This window comes from Schistocerca serialis, chromosome 1, assembly GCF_023864345.2.
Source record: "Schistocerca serialis cubense isolate TAMUIC-IGC-003099 chromosome 1, iqSchSeri2.2, whole genome shotgun sequence".
Classification (NCBI taxonomy): domain Eukaryota; kingdom Metazoa; phylum Arthropoda; class Insecta; order Orthoptera; family Acrididae; genus Schistocerca; species Schistocerca serialis.
Genome location: NC_064638.1, coordinates 29034932 through 29052944, shown reverse-complemented (window position 1 = coordinate 29052944; position 18013 = coordinate 29034932).

The following is an 18013-nucleotide window of genomic DNA, read 5'->3' as shown; positions in this document are numbered from 1 at the left end:
AAGAGGGAAGGAGAGGGAAAACCTTTGCTTTCGTCTTTCCCTCTCCTTCCCTCTTTCCTGACGAAGCAACGGAATGTTTCCCTCTATTAATTATTTTACAATGACATGTAGTCAAAAAGTGGAGGGGGTTGGGTTGTGGCAGACATTTACTGGTCAGTTCTGTCCTGCCACCCCACTTCCCTGCACCCCACTATTGGATTTAGTGAAAGATGGGTTGATATTGTGATAGTGAACATTTTAATTCAGTTGAAACTGGTATTTATGAGCAACGAAAACCAGTAAGGAATAAAAGTACAGAGAAATGACTGCAAGAATAAAAAGATTTTTAAAAGTGGCTTCTGCACGATATGCAGTTGTCTACATCACTCGGTATTCTAGCTACAACATTCTGTTGAATATATACTTTATTTACTTTAGGTGCATCACATCAGAAGATAATTCCATAAGACAACAAAGCAAAGTAGTGTTAAATTAGCCAGTACTCTTGTCTTTAGGACAACACAATGAGAGAGACTTCTATATGCTAAACATGCAGAACTTAATTTTGTATTTATTTTGCTTTGCTGATGGAATTAACTTTCCATCCAGTTGAACCCCAAGGAATTTGACACACTGTGTTCAAACTAGTGTGTGATCAATAATATTTTCTTCTGATGATATTAAAGGAAATTTTTACCTATTTTAAATTTCACAGTAAGAAGCTGCATGAGATTTAAGATACATGCTCTTTGTTGTGAACTATTCGTAGTCCTATAGTAGAAGTAGTAGTAGAAGTTCATTGTCTTGTAACATACAATTTCAACCCATTGACTTAAAGTACAGGAGACTCGTCAAAACAGAAAAACTGGTTTACAATTTTCCTTGAAATATACAGTACTGAATAATTATGTAATTAAGCAATTAACAATTTTTCTTCAAAAGTAACAAACTTTTAAGATTAACAGTCCTAAGTACTTGCTCTCTCCTGCTCAAATTTTCAGGTTGTCATTTATGAATTCTTCTACTCAATAGTAACATTTCTGCACTAGTTTCTCATATAAGGATTTTTTCAGTGTTTCTAAATTTATGCTGAGCAATTCTCTTCCTTTCACTTTGTTATAAATTTTTGTACTCATATAATGTGGAGTTTGAGCATAAAGTTTTAAACAATGGGTGGGCAGCATAAAATTATTTTGATTTCTGGTGTAGTAATCATGTTGAAAATGATTTGCTACAAATAAATCAGGTTATTTATTTATTTATTTATTTATTTATTTTGCATTCCATAGATCCATATGGGAACATATCCCTGGATATAGAACGATCCAAGGTTTTCACAGATTATTGTTTTGTGCACAGATACGTTGATCTTATCATTAGTTTAAAGAAACTGTGAAGTTTAGCATATACCATTACATATTAGTTAAGATACAGGACATCTGAAAGAATATACTGTCATACATAAATTTGGGTATTGTTCTTAAGTTATACAGGCATCATATACAGACATACATATATTTGGCTATTGTATTAAGTTACACTGTACTTACAGAGTATGAGTAATCAATTGTGGAGGTCACACAGTAAGGTTTAACCACAAACAAGAGATTCTATGCATTTTTGCTAAGAAATTCATCAATACTGCAACAAGATTCATCTAAAAGGAACTGCTTCAGATTTTATTTTAACTTTGGCATGTTTCCAACCAGTTCTTTAATGTGCGGTGGGAGGGCATTAAAAATCTTGGTGACACTGTATAAAACCTCCTTCTGGACCATGCTTTTCGTTTTTAGCTCATAATGGATATCCAGTTTCCTTTGGTTATAACTGTGGTATGAGCTATTGATTTTAAATAAGTTGCTATTTTTTGAAACAAAGCACATCGGGGAAAAAATATATTGGGCAGGTGTAAGGATTTGTAGAGCTATAAACAGATCCCTGCACGAGTGCCTAGGATGTGCTCCACACATAATTCTTATTACTCGCTCCTGTGCATGGAACACTTTTTTTGCTATTGGTTGATTTCCTCAAAATATTATACCATAGGCCATAAGTTGGCAAAAATAGCCAAAATATGCAGTTTTGATTGTGCTCATTTCCCTAGTGTTTGAAATTATTCTTAAGGCAAATGTTGTTGAGCTTAGCCTTTTGCACAGATCTTGAATATGGTGGTGCCACTTCATTTTGCTATCTATAAGCAGACACAAGAATTTGGAGGACTCAACCTTCAAAATCTCGTGCTCACCCATTTTTAGGTTCATTTCATTAGTAACATTTGTGTTAGAAGAGAAATGAATGTAATTTGTCTTTTTTAGGTTGACTGTAAGGCCAATGGTTTCAAACCAGTTTGTCAAATCTGCAAAAGCTTTATTTGCAGCCTCATTTGACACATTCCCTGAGAGATTATTAACTGATAAAGTGGTGTCGTCAGCAAACATGGGTATTTTCCCATATTCTGTACATAGTGCCAAGTCATTTATAAATATTAGAAAGAGCAGTGGGCCCAATACTGAGCCTTGAGGAACTCCTGCAGTAATAGAGTCCCATTCTGAAAATACCTGGCCACCATGCAGTCCTTCCACGATTACTTTCTGCTTTCTACCACACAGATAGGATTCAAGCCACGTGCCTACAGTTCCACCCATTCCTAGGGTCTTAGCTTTACTCAAGAGAATGTGGTGACTTACACTGTCAAAAGCTTTTGACAGGCCACAAAATATTACAACTGTCATCATATTATTATTTATGGGTTCCATAACAATTTCAACAAAGGCATGTATAGCATTCACGGTTGATACCCCTTTCCGAAAGCCAAACTGGTTATTGCTGAGGATGTTATATTTACTAAGATGCTCAACCATTCTGCTATGCATAAATTTCTCTAGTACCTTGGAGAAAACTGTGAGTAATGAAATTGGTCGATAGTTTGTAGTCTCAGTCTTTTCTCCCTTTTTATAAATTGGTCGTATAAGCCCATATTTTAGCCTGTCGGGAAAAACACCTTCTTCCAATGACTTATTACTAATATGGCAGAGGACTGTACTTATTTCTTTACAACAGTATTTACATTTTAAAGACATAATTATTTTTTCTAATTTTATCACTGTAGTTTTTCGAAGATGCATCTCATCTATATTATTAGTTAAGGTGTTATGCAAGTATTCTGTAGCTTTCTTTACAGAACCCTGGCATTCCATTTGGTTGGTGACTGTTTGGAAATGATTGTTAAAGATATTAGCTACCATTTCTGGAGCATCCACTGAAAGGCTCCCAGTTCTTAAGCTAATCACTTCTTTGGCAGATAAGCTTTCCCCGTTTTGCTTTTAACATATTTCCATATGGTTTTCATTTTGTTATTTGATTTGTCAATTTCCTTTTTTAGATACGTACTTTTAGATTTCTGGATCACCTTTCTTAATATCTTAAGAGTACACTTTATATTGCCCCATCACTGCAATATTGTTAGACTGTCTGGCTGAGGCATACCATTCTCTTTTTGTTTTACATGAAATTTTGATGCCCTGGGTAATCCATGGCTTAAATGCAGGGTTAAATTGATTTTCTCTGACTCTTTTATTTGGAAACACCTCCTCAAAAAGATTTGATGTTGTTGTTGTTGTTGTGGTCTTCAGTCCTGAGACTGGTTTGATGCAGCTCTCCATGCTACTTTATCCTGTGCAAGCTTTTTCATCTCCCAGTACCTACTGCAACCTACATCCTTCTGAATCTGCTTAGTGTATTCATCTCTTGGTCTCCCTCTACGATTTTTACCCTCCACGCTGCCATCCAATACTAAATTGGTGATCCCTTGATGCCTCGGAGCATGTCCTACCAACCGATCCCTTCTTTTGGTCAAGTTGCGCCACAAACTTCTCTTCTCCCCAATCCTATTCAATACTTCCTCATTAGTTATGTGATCTAACCATCTAATCTTCAGCATTCTTCTGTAGCCCCACATTTCGAAAGCTTCTATTCTCTTCTTGTCTAAACTATTTATCGTCCATGTTTCACTTCCATACATGGCTACACTCCATACAAATACTTTCAGAAATGACTTCCTGACACTTAAATCTATACTCGATGTTAACAAATTTCTCTTCTTCAGAAACGCTTTCCTTGCTATTGCCAGCCTACATTTTATATCCTCTCTACTTCGACCATCATCAGTTATTTTGCTCCCCAAATAGCAAAACTCCTTTACTACTTTAAGTGTCTCATTTCCTAATCTAATTCCCTCAGCATCACCCGATTTAATTCGACTACATTCCATTATCCTCGTTTTGCTTTTGTTGATGTTCATCTTATATCCTCCTTTCAAGACACTGTCCATTCCATTCAACTGCTCTTCCAAGTCCTTTGCTGTCTCTGACAGAATTACAATGTCATCGGCAAACCTCAAAGTTTTTATTTCTTCTCCAGGAATTTTAATACCTACTCCGAATTTTTCTTTTGTTTCCTTTACTGCTTGTTCAATATACAGATTGAACAACATCGGGGAGAGGATACAACCCTGTCTTACTCCCTTGTCAACCACTGCTTCCCTTTCATGTCCCTCGAATCTTATAACTGCCATCTGGTTTCTGTACAAATTGTAAATAGTCTTTCGCTCCCTGTATTTTACCCCTGCCACCTTTAGAATTTGAAAGAGAGTATTCCAGTCAACATTGTCAAAAGCTTTCTCTAAGTCTACAAATGCTAGAAATGTAGTTTTGCCTTTCCTTAATCTTTCTTCTAAGATAAGTCGTAAGGTCAGTATTGTCTCACGTGTTCCAACATTTCTGCGGAATCCAAACTGATCTTCCCCGAGGTCCGCTTCTACCAGTTTTTCCATTCGTCTGTAAAGAATTCGTGTTAGTATTTTGCAGCTGTGACATATTAAACTGATAGTTCAGTAATTTTCACATCTGTCAACACCTGCTTTCTTTGGGATTGGAATTATTATATTCCTCTTGAAGTCTGAGGGTATTTCGCCTGTTTCATACATCTTGCTCACCAGATGGTAGAGTTTTGTCAGGACTGGCTCTCCCATGGCCGTCAGTAGTTCCAATGGAATATTGTCTACTCCGGGAGCCTTGTTTCGACTCAGGTCTTTCAGTGCTCTGTCAAACTCTTCACGCAGTATCGTATCTCCCATTTCATCTTCATCTACATCCTCTTCCATTTCCATAATATTGTCCTCAAGTACATCGCCCTTGTATAGATCCTCTATATACTCCTTCCACCTTTCTGCTTTCCCTTCTTTGCTTAGAACTGGGTTTCCATCTGAGCTCTTGATATTTATACAAGTCGTTCTCTTATCTCCAAAGGCCTCTTTAATTTTACTGTAGGCAGTATCTATCTTACCCCTAGTGAGATAGGCCTCTACATCCTTACATTTGTCCTCTAGCCATCCCTGCTTAGCCATTTTACACTTCCTGTCGATCTCATTTTTGAGACATTTGTATTCCTTTTTGCCTGCTTCATTTACTGCATTTTTATATTTTCTCCTTTCATCAATTAAATTCAATATTTCTTCTGTTACCCAAGGATTTCTACTAGCCCTCGTCTTTTTACCTACTTGATCCTCTGCTGCCTTCGCTACTTCATCCCTCAAAGCTACCCATTCTTCTTCTACTGTATTTCTTTCCCCCATTCCTGTCAATTGTTCCCTTATGCTCTCCCTGAAACTCTGTACAATCTCTGGTTCTTTCAGTTTATCCAGGTCCCATCTCCTTAAATTCCCACCTTTTTGCAGTTTCTTTAGTTTTAATCTACAGGTCATAACCAATAGATTGTGGTCAGAGTCCACATCTGCCCCTGGGAATGTCTTACAATTTAAAACCTGGTTCCTAAATCTCTGTCTTACCATTATATACTCTATCTGATACCTTTTAGTATCTCCAGGGTTCTTCCATGTATACAACCTCCTTTCGTGATTCTTAAACCAAGTGTTAGCTATGATTATGTTGTGCTCTGTGCAAAATTCTACCAAGCGGCTTCCTCTTTCATTTCTTAGCCCCAATCCATATTCACCTACTATGTTTCCTTCTCTCCCTGTTCCTACACTCGAATTCCAGTCACCCATGACTATTAAATTTTCGTCTCCCTTCACAATCTGAATAATTTCTTTTATTTCATCACACATTTCTTCAATTTCTTCGTCATCTGCAGAGCTAGTTGGCATATAAACTTGTACTACTGTAGTAGGTGTGGGCTTCGTATCTATCTTGGCCACAATAATGCGTTCACTATGCTGTTTGTAGTAGCTTACCCGCATTCCTCTTTTCCTATTCATTATTAAACCTACTCCTGCATTACCCCTATTTGATTTTGTGTTTATAACCCTGTAGTCACCTGACCAAAAGTCTTGTTCCTCCTGCCACCGAACTTCACTAATTCCCACTATATCTAACTTCAACCTATCCATTTCCCTTTTTAAATTTTCTAACCTACCTGCCCGATTAAGGGATCTGACATTCCATGCTCCGATCCGTAGATTGCCAGTTTTCTTTCTCCTGATAACGACATCCTCTTGAGTAGTCCCCGCCCGGAGATCCGAATGGGGGACTATTTTACCTCCGGAATATTTTACCCAAGGGGACGCCATCATCATTTAATCATACAGTAAAGCTGCATGCCCTTGGGAAAAATTACGGCTGTAGTTTCCCCTTGCTTTCAGCCGTTCGCAGTACCAGCACAGCAAGGCCGTTTTGGCTATTGTTACAAGGCCAGATCAGTCAATCATCCAGACTGTTGCCCTTGCAACTACTGAAAAGGCTGCTACCCCTCTTCAGGAACCACACGTTTGTCTGGCCTCTCAACAGATACCCCTCCGTTGTGGTTGCACCTACGGTACGGCTATCTGTATCGCTGAGGCATGCAAGCCTCCCCACCAACGGCAAGGTCCATGGTTCATGGGGGGGGATTTGATGTTAAATTAATAAATACACTCCTGGAAATGGAAAAAAGAACACATTGACACCGGTGTGTCAGACCCACCATACTTGCTCCGGACACTGCGAGAGGGCTGTACAAGCAATGATCACACGCACGGCACAGCGGACACACCAGGAACCGCGGTGTTGGCCGTCGAATGGCGCTAGCTGCGCAGCATTTGTGCACCGCCGCCGTCAGTGTCAGCCAGTTTGCCGTGGCATACGGAGCTCCATCGCAGTCTTTAACACTGGTAGCATGCCGCGACAGCGTGGACGTGAACCGTATGTGCAGTTGACGGACTTTGAGCGAGGGCGTATAGTGGGCATGCGGGAGGCCGGGTGGACGTACCGCCGAATTGCTCAACACGTGGGGCGTGAGGTCTCCACAGTACATCGATGTTGTCGCCAGTGGTCGGCGGAAGGTGCACGTGCCCGTCGACCTGGGACCGGACCACAGCGACGCACGGATGTACGCCAAGACCGTAGGATCCTACGCAGTGCCGTAGGGGACCGCACCGCCACTTCCCAGCAAATTAGGGACACTGTTGCTCCTGGGGTTTCGGCGAGGACCATTCGCAACCGTCTCCATGAAGCTGGGCTACGGTCCCGCACACCGTTAGGCCGTCTTCCGCTCACGCCCCAACATCGTGCAGCCCGCCTCCAGTGGTGTCGCGACAGGTGTGAATGGAGGGACGAATGGAGACGTGTTGTCTTCAGCGATGAGAGTCGCTTCTGCCTTGGTGCCAATGATGGTCGTATGTGTGTTTGGCGCTGTGCAGGTGAGCGCCACAATCAGGACTTCATACGACCGAGGCACACAGGGCCAACACCCGACATCATGGTGTGGGGGAGCGATCTCCTACACTGGCCGTACACCACTGGTGATCGTCGAGGGGACACTGAATAGTGCACGGTACATCCAAACTGTCATCGAACCTATCGTTCTACCATTCCTAGACCGGCAAGGGAACTTGCTGTTCCAACAGGACAATGCGCGTCCGCATGTATCCCGTGCCACCCAACGTGCTCTAGAAGGTGTAAGTCAACTACCCTGGCCAGCAAGATCTCCGGATCTGCCCCCATTGAGCATGTTTGGGACTGGATGAAGCGTCGTCTCACGCGGTCTGCACGTCCAGCACGAACGCTGGTCCAACTGAGGCACCAGGTGGAAATGGCATGGCAAGCCGTTCGACAGGACTACATCCAGCATCTCTACGATCGTCTCCATGGGAGAATAGCAGCCTGCATTGCTCCAGAAGGTGGATATACACTGTACTAGTGCCGACATTGTGCATGCTCTGTTGCCTGTGTCTATGTGCCTGTGGTTCTGTCAGTGTGATCATGTGATGTATCTGACCCCAGGAATGTGTCAATAAAGTTTCCCCTTCCTGGGACAATGAATTCACGGTGTTCTTATTTCAATTTCCAGGAGTGTACATTAAATTTTGTGTTGACATCTGTTGAGTTGAATACTTCAGACCAGTCTACTAACTGTAGCTTCTGCCTGTATGTCTCCATTGTTTCTTTATTTATTGGTCTCACATTTTTCCAGATAGCTTTTGGTTTTCTGTTAATATTTAAATGGGGGATTGTCAGAAGTATAGCATCATGGTCTGAAACCCCAGTTAGGACTTGACTGACTGTCAAGCTACTGTGCCTAGACTTATCAACAAACACATTATCAGTTAGAGTACTGGAGTGGTCAGTTACCCTAGTGGGAAATTCAACTACTTGCATTAGATTGTAACAGCTCATTAGTTGCTCCAGCTCCATTCTGTCATAACTTTCATTCAGGAAATTTACATTAAAGTCGCCTAGTATTATGACTGAAATGTTTTTTCTGTACAATTTTGATAACATTGCTTCTATCTGTTTGAGAAAGATTCCAAGATTCCCAGTAGGTGTTCTATAAATTGATAATATGACTACTATTTGTTGCCAGTTCTATACCACACACTTCAAAGTGCTGCTCAATACAAAATTTGCTTACATCAAGAGTTCTCAATACTACCTTATTTCTAACATAAATCACTGTTCTGCCCCTCTCCATGTTGGATCTGCAATATTAAGATGCTAAACTGAATCTGTCTAAGCACAACATCTGAATACCACAAGTGACATGATGTTCAGTGAAGCATAGTATATCTGGTTGCTTTTCTCTTCCAATATCATTTATGTTTATTAGTAGCTGGTCTAGTGAATTTTTAAGTCCTCTTAGGCCAATGTTCTGATAGAAAATTGTGAGTGGTTTGGTCTTTCTTAAATCTGCGCCATTTTTACAATTAGGCTTACTTGGTATCAGGGTACTTTCACTGTGGACATGAAGGCCTACGGTTGGTTTGAGCTTCGGAACTTATGCTATATCCTCTTCCTCTGCATTGAATGATACCAAAAATCCTCCTGGAGCCTGGAAGTTATCTTTCTTCTTGACTGCTTCATCACTTTTATGGTCACTGCTGCAGATTCCAATGGTTCTGTCTGGCTGGTGTTGAACACTCTGTATGTTGCTGGCACAGGATGTGAGTTGGCAAATCCGATGAGAACGAACTGTTTTCGTAAATTAGGGTACTTAGTTCGATCTTTTCTGTAATCAGTTCGTTTAATCTTTCACACAAAAATCACTTCCCCTCATAGTTAAAATGTAATCCATGTACAGTACGCATGCATTTATCTAATGTTGCTATATCCAAAATCGAACATTTTTCATATCTTGAGCAAAGCAGTGTAATCCTTGCATTTGTTTTTCTGATCTCTTTGTTGACACACAAATGGTATGTTAAATCATGCCGATGTGGAATGGTAGCAACAACAGTATTTTTAGATTTGTTTTGTTCTAGAAACATGGACAAGCCTTCGACATAGGTCTCAGCTTCATTAAACGCCACGTCATTTGCGCCTACTATACATATGATAAAATCATTGTCCAGCAACATCTTGCATTTTAAGTCTACATTTGCTATGATGTTTTTGGTTCTTGCTCCTGGCTTCACCACACTGCCTACTTGGATTTTATTGTTTACACTTTGCAGGGTTTCCGCTTACTTTCTTCTGTGGCTATCAGCAAGCAAGAGAATATTGCACTTCGATTTGGATTATGGAGTGAATTTACAGTTGTCATCGCGCAGTTTATTGGGCTTGTTTATCTTCTTAACTGTCTTCTTTCCACTTGTCTGGACCGTTTCACTACCTTTGGTTACAGGGCTTCGATTTATGTGATAACTGTGTACAGAGATAATCAGCTCATATATGTATAGTGAGGGAACACTTAGCATATTTAGACTTTTTAGGAGTGGGTGACATGATTTTCATTGCCCTACATTGTGCATATTTCTAATGATGGTTTTCTGAAGTTTTAGTATTTAACACATATGGTTTGAGTTACCCCAAAATACAATTCCATACCTTATCACTGACTCAGAGTAGCTGTGATATACTACTTCTCTTATGCACGTACTGGTAGCATTGTACAATATTCTCATTGCAAATGCTACACTATTTAATTTATTTTCAGGGTACTGTATATGTGATCCCCATGATAGATTTTTATCTACTTGCATTCCTAGGAATTTCACACAGCTAGCTTCCTGGAAATACTGGTTTCTGTGGCTGATCTGAATATCATTTAATTGTGCTTGTTTTGTTTTACATTGCATTAACTCAGTGACACTCGTTATTAAGTGGCAGATCATTTATGTAAAACAAAAACAGAATGGGACCTAAGACAGCTATCATCTGGGTCCCTGATTAGTTTACTTGACATCAGCAAACATTACACTTTTTAAGGGTCCTTCAGAGTGTTTCAAAGATACTTCATGTAGGTTATGAACAGAAGCAAACCAACTATCACATCTTGTGAGACTGCGTGTGCCATGTACTCCCTTTCCAAGTTTAGCTGTATTTCTGTGGCACAATCTGTCTAATAACCCAATACACCAAATATTTATCCACTGGACATGTATTGAACAAAGTGGAGCTGTGGGAAGCATGCTGGATTTGCATTCAGGAGGAACATTGTTCAAATCCATGTCCAGCCATCCAGATTAAGGTTTTCTATAATTTCTGTAAGCTAGGATAGCTTGTTTGAAAGGGTGGAGCTGATTTCTTGCCCCATTCTTGAGTCAATCTGAGCTTGTGTTCCATCTCTAATGACCTCAATGTTGGTGGGACATTAAACCTTAATCCTACTTTCTTCCTTCCTTTCATGGTATATGTGACCTGTAATTGGAAAAGTGTGTCATGATGATCTCTCCACTGGTAAAAGATTCTGGATTAGTCCCCTGTATCAGTCTCTGGTAGGGAACTGCCAAGAGTGAGCAGACCATGAGAAAAAGATTGAATAACCAATGTAAGGATTACCTTCTACGAGACAGTGCGCGGAATGTCAGAAGTCTTGAGTGTGGTAGGGAAGTTAGATAGTCTCAATCTAGATCTCATTTAAGTGAAATGGAAGGAAACAGGGATTTCTGATCAGACATACATAATTAATACAAACAGCAACAGAAAATGTTATAACCAGAGAAGAATTTGTTATGAATAGAAAGCTAGGGCAGAGAGAGAGTCATTTTGAACAATTCAGTGATAGGATTTTTCACATCAGCTACTGTTAACAACAGGAGTTCAGGTATACATGCTGATGTCACAAGCAAGGAGATGAAGAGAAAGGGAAAGTATATAAGGATATTAAAATTTTAATTCAGTATGTAAATGAACATGTGTCAGATTACTCATTTCAGCATCGCTACAGGTTTATCCACGGACACTGAGCTCTCTTGTTCGCCTGCCCTAGCAGACACAGTTCAGTGGGAGATGGCTGGTGGCTTTTATGGAAGACCACTACCCCATCTGGGTCCAGGAGTATGAGTGAGAGAAGAGTAAGTCTAATAGTTATTTAGTTAATATTTAGTATTTTGTGGGTCATCAGTGCCTACATCAAATAAAGTGAGTCAAGGGCAATGAGACTCTGTAAAATAAATAAATAAATAAATAAATAAATAAATTTGAAAACCAAACCTTATCAACTAACAAGAATTTGAAATACAAGAATTAGATAAAATCAAGTATGAAATACTAGTAGTATAAAGGCTAGGTTACTGTGACCGGGTAAAAAGATGGAATAACCAATGTAAGGATAACATGGAAATGATGGGTGACGAAGCCAGTATGCGACATGCTAAAATCTCGAACTCAAGATTTTGGGAAGGAACCCTGACAACACATACAACCTTAAAAAATGAACCACACTCACCTTAGTGTCATTTAAAATAGAGGGCAGGTCGTGGTGGATCAAAAGTCTGCTCTCAGTTGTCATATAAAACACACTCAATTAAAATAATGCTGCATTGACATCCATGTTCCACGCGTTTGATGCACTGATGACTCCTCATAACATAAGAGGAAGCCCAGTGCCCTGAGGACAGCAAACAGCTATGCATAGTAAATCTAAAAATGCTCTGGGAGAGGGTATTTCACCTTTTTCTTGAAAGTGAGAACAGCAAGCCCCATTGTTAAAAAAGATAAATTAAAACAAGAGTGGGAGCTACTAAAACCAACACACAGATTTCTCAAAACAGAACTTGAAACCTATAGTTTCCTCTTCCCTCTTTCCTCTAGCAGCCTGTTAGTCAAATGCAATTGTCTAATCGTTGCAAAGTTGGAGGACAAACAAGATGGAGAAGCCATCCGTGAGAAAGGAGCACTGCGCAGGACTCCTTACATGGATGTAATAGTGTTGATTGTGGTGTAGAGTTCTGTTACACTTAAAAAACTTCAAACAGGACAATCCTGACCCTGTATCTTAAATAGCTGTCTCATAGGAAGGTGTGTATGAAAGAGAGGAGATGTCTAAGGAAAAAAAGGTGGTACTGTAGGCCTTTTCCAAATCAAAGAATACACCAACAAAGTGTTGCTTACAGAGGAAAGCTTATTGAACTGCTGCTTCTAGCAAGATCAGGTTATTGAGTGTGGAATGATACCTCCTGAACTTACACTGGGGGCGACTTATTAGTAGTGACTACCTCTTAAACGCAAACCGGGAGTGACTTATTATTAGTGATATGGTTTTGAGAATCCACACTAGGTGTCAGTTAACAATATGCTCCAGTATCTTTCCTACACAGTTAGTGAGACCAACACTATGATAAATACTAGGGTAATTATTATCCTTCCCCAATTTTAAAATTGGGATTAAAATAGGTTCTTTTCATGGATTAAGAAATAACCCGGTCTGTCATATTTCACTAAATACTGGAGGACTTCCTCAGCTGATGTGTTGACCACTTTATGATACTGTTTGTCATTATGTCATGACCAGGCACAGTATCGCAAGCTACTGACAATGCTGAATCCAACTCCCAAAAAGGCCAGTCGGATCCTTCCATGTTGGCAGAACAAAAATCCCAAGCAATGTTTTCCTGTATAGCACGATGATGACAGAATGCTGGAGCCTGGCTACAAGCTGATGAATGGTTTTATAAAATCCAGCCACTGTCTGGGTGATCTCACTAGGCATTGTTAAGAGGCACCTTTGTTCTTGTTCTGAAGCTAATGACAGTTGCGAGTGCCATCAGGAAATCATGCTAACAGTTTCAGATACTTTATTTGAGGGTTTCGGTCTGCTGCTGGAGTTCAGGAACTCTCACCTCAATCTCTTCTTGTTCTTCCTGATTATTCTCCTCATCTTTGCCATAGTCACCCAGAATATTGCAAGATTCTCATCTGTAGGGCAGTGAATGAACCTTTACATAGCTACCTTCCTGTCTCTGATTGCAGAACAACATTTGATCATTCCACCAAGGGATAAATTCCTCCTAGGTGTTCCCAAAGACTTAAGGAAGGAGTCATCAGCAGCTTGTTGAATATGGCTGTAATGTCATCTGTCCACTCCTAGACACATCAAAATTCCTCGAAGGCAGTTAATTGCTCTTAAAGCATCCAGTCAGAACAACCAGCACTATGGCCTCTTTTCAGAATTGGCTCCATTTGGCAAATAGACCCAGATGGGGTAGTGCTCTTCCATAAAGGCCACGAGCCATCTTCCACCGAACAGTGTCTGCAAGGGCAGGCAAGCAAGAGAGCTCAGTGTCTGTGGATGAACCAGTAGCGATGCTGAAATGAGTAGTCTGACACACGTTCATTTCTATGATGCTTTCAGTTTGTGTTATCCTCAATTTTTTGACCCCTGGCAAATGTGGTGCTGCATCCCCATAGTCCGCTGTGTGCATTAAGATCTCCTAAGAGGAGAAAGGGATGTGCAGTTCAGCAATAAGCCGTTTGAGGTTCTCACTGTTAGTGGCAGCAGGTACACACAGCACACCATGACATGAACTCAGGGCTTTATAATGACAGCCACAGCTTGCAGAATTGTGCTTAAGGGCACAGGCAAGGACTGGAATGCATCCTTGATGAACATCGCTACCCAACCTTTCACCCTGTCATCAGCGAGGTCATCTTTCCTGTGGAAGTTATAGTCTTAAGTACAAGTGTGTCAGTATTTTTGAAATGAGTCTCTTTGAGAATTAAGCAGAATAGCCTAGCCTATATGACAGTGGTGTCCTACCTGTGGTCCACAGACTGCCCAAGAAGTGAGCATCTGTCACAAAATCAGAAAAAAATTCCACAGATGATAAATTGAATATTTTTATTTGAAGATCCTGCCACAAGATGCTATTCTCTCACTCATCCATTGATTGTTCCCCCTCCACCCCATCCCCCTCCTCAGCTGTGGTTATTGTTGGTATTAAGCATATTATGTGTGCCCCAAATTTACTTGTTTTCTTCCAATGTGGCCCAGGTAAGCTAAAAGGTTGGACACCCCTGCTATGCAAGCAGTCTCAATTCCTCCACATGCGCCTTGTATCAATTTGTATTTGACTGGAGTATGGAAGCCATTTTAGTGTTGCTGCTTTAATTTATTGCTGTGTTTATACTGGGAAAGTGAGGCACTGACAAAGCGAGTGGTACTGGAGGGGCTTCCATGATGCCCTCCTCATCACTCAGACATGCCAGCATGACATCTGGTGGTGCTTGGGACAGTTTGTGATCTGACAGTTGTGCTCCTTTCCCCATCACTTTTCCCTTAGAGGTTAGTGGCAAAAGGATAAGTTGACAGGCACTTATGTTTTGGGATGCCTTATGTATGCTCAGTAGTAAAACTTTGCTCTTCTATTGTGTTGGGCCTGCCTGGTTTACTATATTTTTACACTGCTTCCTTTTGCAGGTATAAGTGTTGGTAGTGGGTTCTGTTTCTCTGGGCATCTTTTACATTGAAACATTTATCTTAGCCATAGGTTTCTTCACGCAGGAAGCTTAGGAAGTAGCAAAGAGTAGGAGCTTCATCATCTTACATTCTTTCTTGGCCTCTGCACAAGAAATCCACTTTGTCACTTTTATTTCTTGAATTTTTCTTTTGTCAGTGAATTTTGGATAGTCTCTGGTCCAAACTGGGTCCCAGAGCAGTTGATGCATTTAACTGGAGACAAGTAGTCAATGGCAGATTATTGGGCATCCTTGCCATATTTCCCACAGTTGCTTCATCTCTGCAACTCAATGTTGCACAGCCAAAATGCTGGTATTTGTAGCAGCTCATAGGGTTATGGATGTAAGGTCTAACCCTAATTCAGAGGAACTTGCCATGATGTACTCTGGTGGTGATGAAGAGGTCAAAATGGTGGTGGTGTTCATTCTCTCTCTCTCTCTCTCTCTCTCTCTCTCTCTCTCTCCGTTATTTCTTCATGTTCTCTGTATGACATCAACTGTTCCCTGTGCTACCCATTCTTGTTGAAATTTAAAGATGTCCGTGTTAATTATATCACTGTACGTGACCGCATCCTTGCTTGAGTTGTGCATCTCAGTAACAATAAGAATGACAACTTCTTAAGTAATAGAACTCGCTATGCTGTTCTCTACAGTGAGTGTTCATCAGAGACAAGAGTATCATCAGGAGTGCCCCAGGGAAGTGCAATAAAGTGAGATAGGACCACTATTATTCTCTGTATACATACATGATTTGCTGGAGAGGGTGGGCAGCAATCTGTGGTTGTTTGCTGATGATGCTGTGGTGTGTGGTAAGGTGTTGAACTTGAGTGACTGTAGAGGGATGCAACAAGATGACATAGAAAAAATTTTGAGTTGGCTTGATGAATGACAGCTAGCTCTAAATGTAGAAAAATGTAAATTAATGTGGATGTGCAGAAAAAAAACAAATCCATAATGTTCGGATACGGCATTAATAGCTTCCTGCTTGACACAGTCATACCATTTAAATGTCTGGACATAATGTTGCAAAGCAATTTGAAATGGAACAAATATGTGAAGATTGTGGAAGGGAAGGTGAATGGTCCACTTTGGTTTATTGGGAGAATTTCTGGAGAGCGTAGTTCATCTGTAAAAGGTGGCCACATATAGAAAGCAAGTGTGACCTATTCATGAGTACTGCCCAGGATCCATGCCTACTCACATTAAAAGAGAACACCGAAGCAATTCAGAGGTGGGGTGCTACACTTGTTACAAGTAGGGTCGAACAACACACAACTATTATGGAGATACATCGGAACTCAAATGGGAATCCCTGGAGAGAGAGAGCAAAGTTCTTTTCTAGGTACACTTTAAGAGAGCTGGCATTTGAAGCTGACTGCAGAGTGATTCTACTGCCACTAACGTACATTGCACATAAGGATCACAAAGATAAGATATGAGAAATTAGAACTCATATGAAGGCATATAGACAGTTGTTCTTCCCTTGCTCTATTTGCAAGTAGAACAGGAAGCGAAATGACTAGCAGTGGTACTGGGTACCATCCACCATGCACCGTATGGTGGCTTGCAGAGTATGTATGTAGATGAAGATGTAGATGTAGACGCTGATGTACTTGGTGAAGGCCTGGTGATATGGAAAGCTAACCAGCTGAATTACATCGTGGACAATCACAGATTCCATACTCAGATATTGGCTTGTATGGCATACCGAGATGTAAATATACACCTCTCTTAATTTAATTATGATGTAGGCTGAAGTTCAAGACAAGCAAGATGAAGGACCAATTTGGAAAGTAATGGAATACTGAAGTACTGAGGAATGATGTACATTTGAAGTTCTCTAAGGCAGTAAATACTGTGATAACGAATACCACAGTAAGCAGTCAAATGGAACAGGAGTGGGCATCCCTAAAAAGGGGGAAATCACCTAAGTTGGACAGACAGTTATGGGTGCAAGTAACTGTGAAGAAACCTTGGGTAACAGAAGTGGTACAACAAAAACAAAAAGACAACAAGAAAAGCACGTATAAATTTTTTTTGTGAAAACACAGGACTATAGCAATATAAGTTACTTGGGAATGAAATGAATCTGAGACAAAAGGCCTGCAGTAAAAATGTGAAGAAATGGAAACGATCATAAGAATGGCAGATCCAGCATACAGAAAACTAAAAACAAACTTCAGTGAAAGATACCTATTTATAAAGTACACTGATCTCAAATAACACAAGTAAATCCTTTATTTATTTTTAAAGTATTCAGATGAACAGAACTGCCTGATGTACAAACAGATCACTTGCATGATATAGCATCTGATGTTTATACTAACATTTAGAGTTTGGTATTTCTGTTGGATATTCATTTTTATAAGCAAATTATTACAGCTTTATTATTTGTGGAGCCAAATTACATATACTAAACAAAATTACATACACTCATAATACAGGGTGTTTCACAAAGAATACATGTGTTACAAAGTATTATTTTGTCCAAACTATTGATTGCTGCACCTCGGCTCGTCTATTGGAGAAACAAATACATAGTCTAGTTTATATTAATAGCCACTAGATGTCAGTTACCTTTGTTTTTGCTAGGTAACTGTTATATGTTTGAAATGGCTACTCCACAGCAGAAATCATTTTGTGTTCTCGAGTTTGCGAAGTGCAATTCCATGATTACAGTGCAAAGATGTTTCAGGTTGAGGTACCAAATTGATCCTCTGAATGGATGGAACATTTGCAGATGGTATCAGCAGAATCTAGTTACAGGATGTGTATGTAGAGGAAAGAGTCCTGGGTGTCCTCGTGTTCCTGAAGAAAATTCAAACTGCTTTCTAACGTAGTCCTTCAAAATCAACTCGTCATGCCAG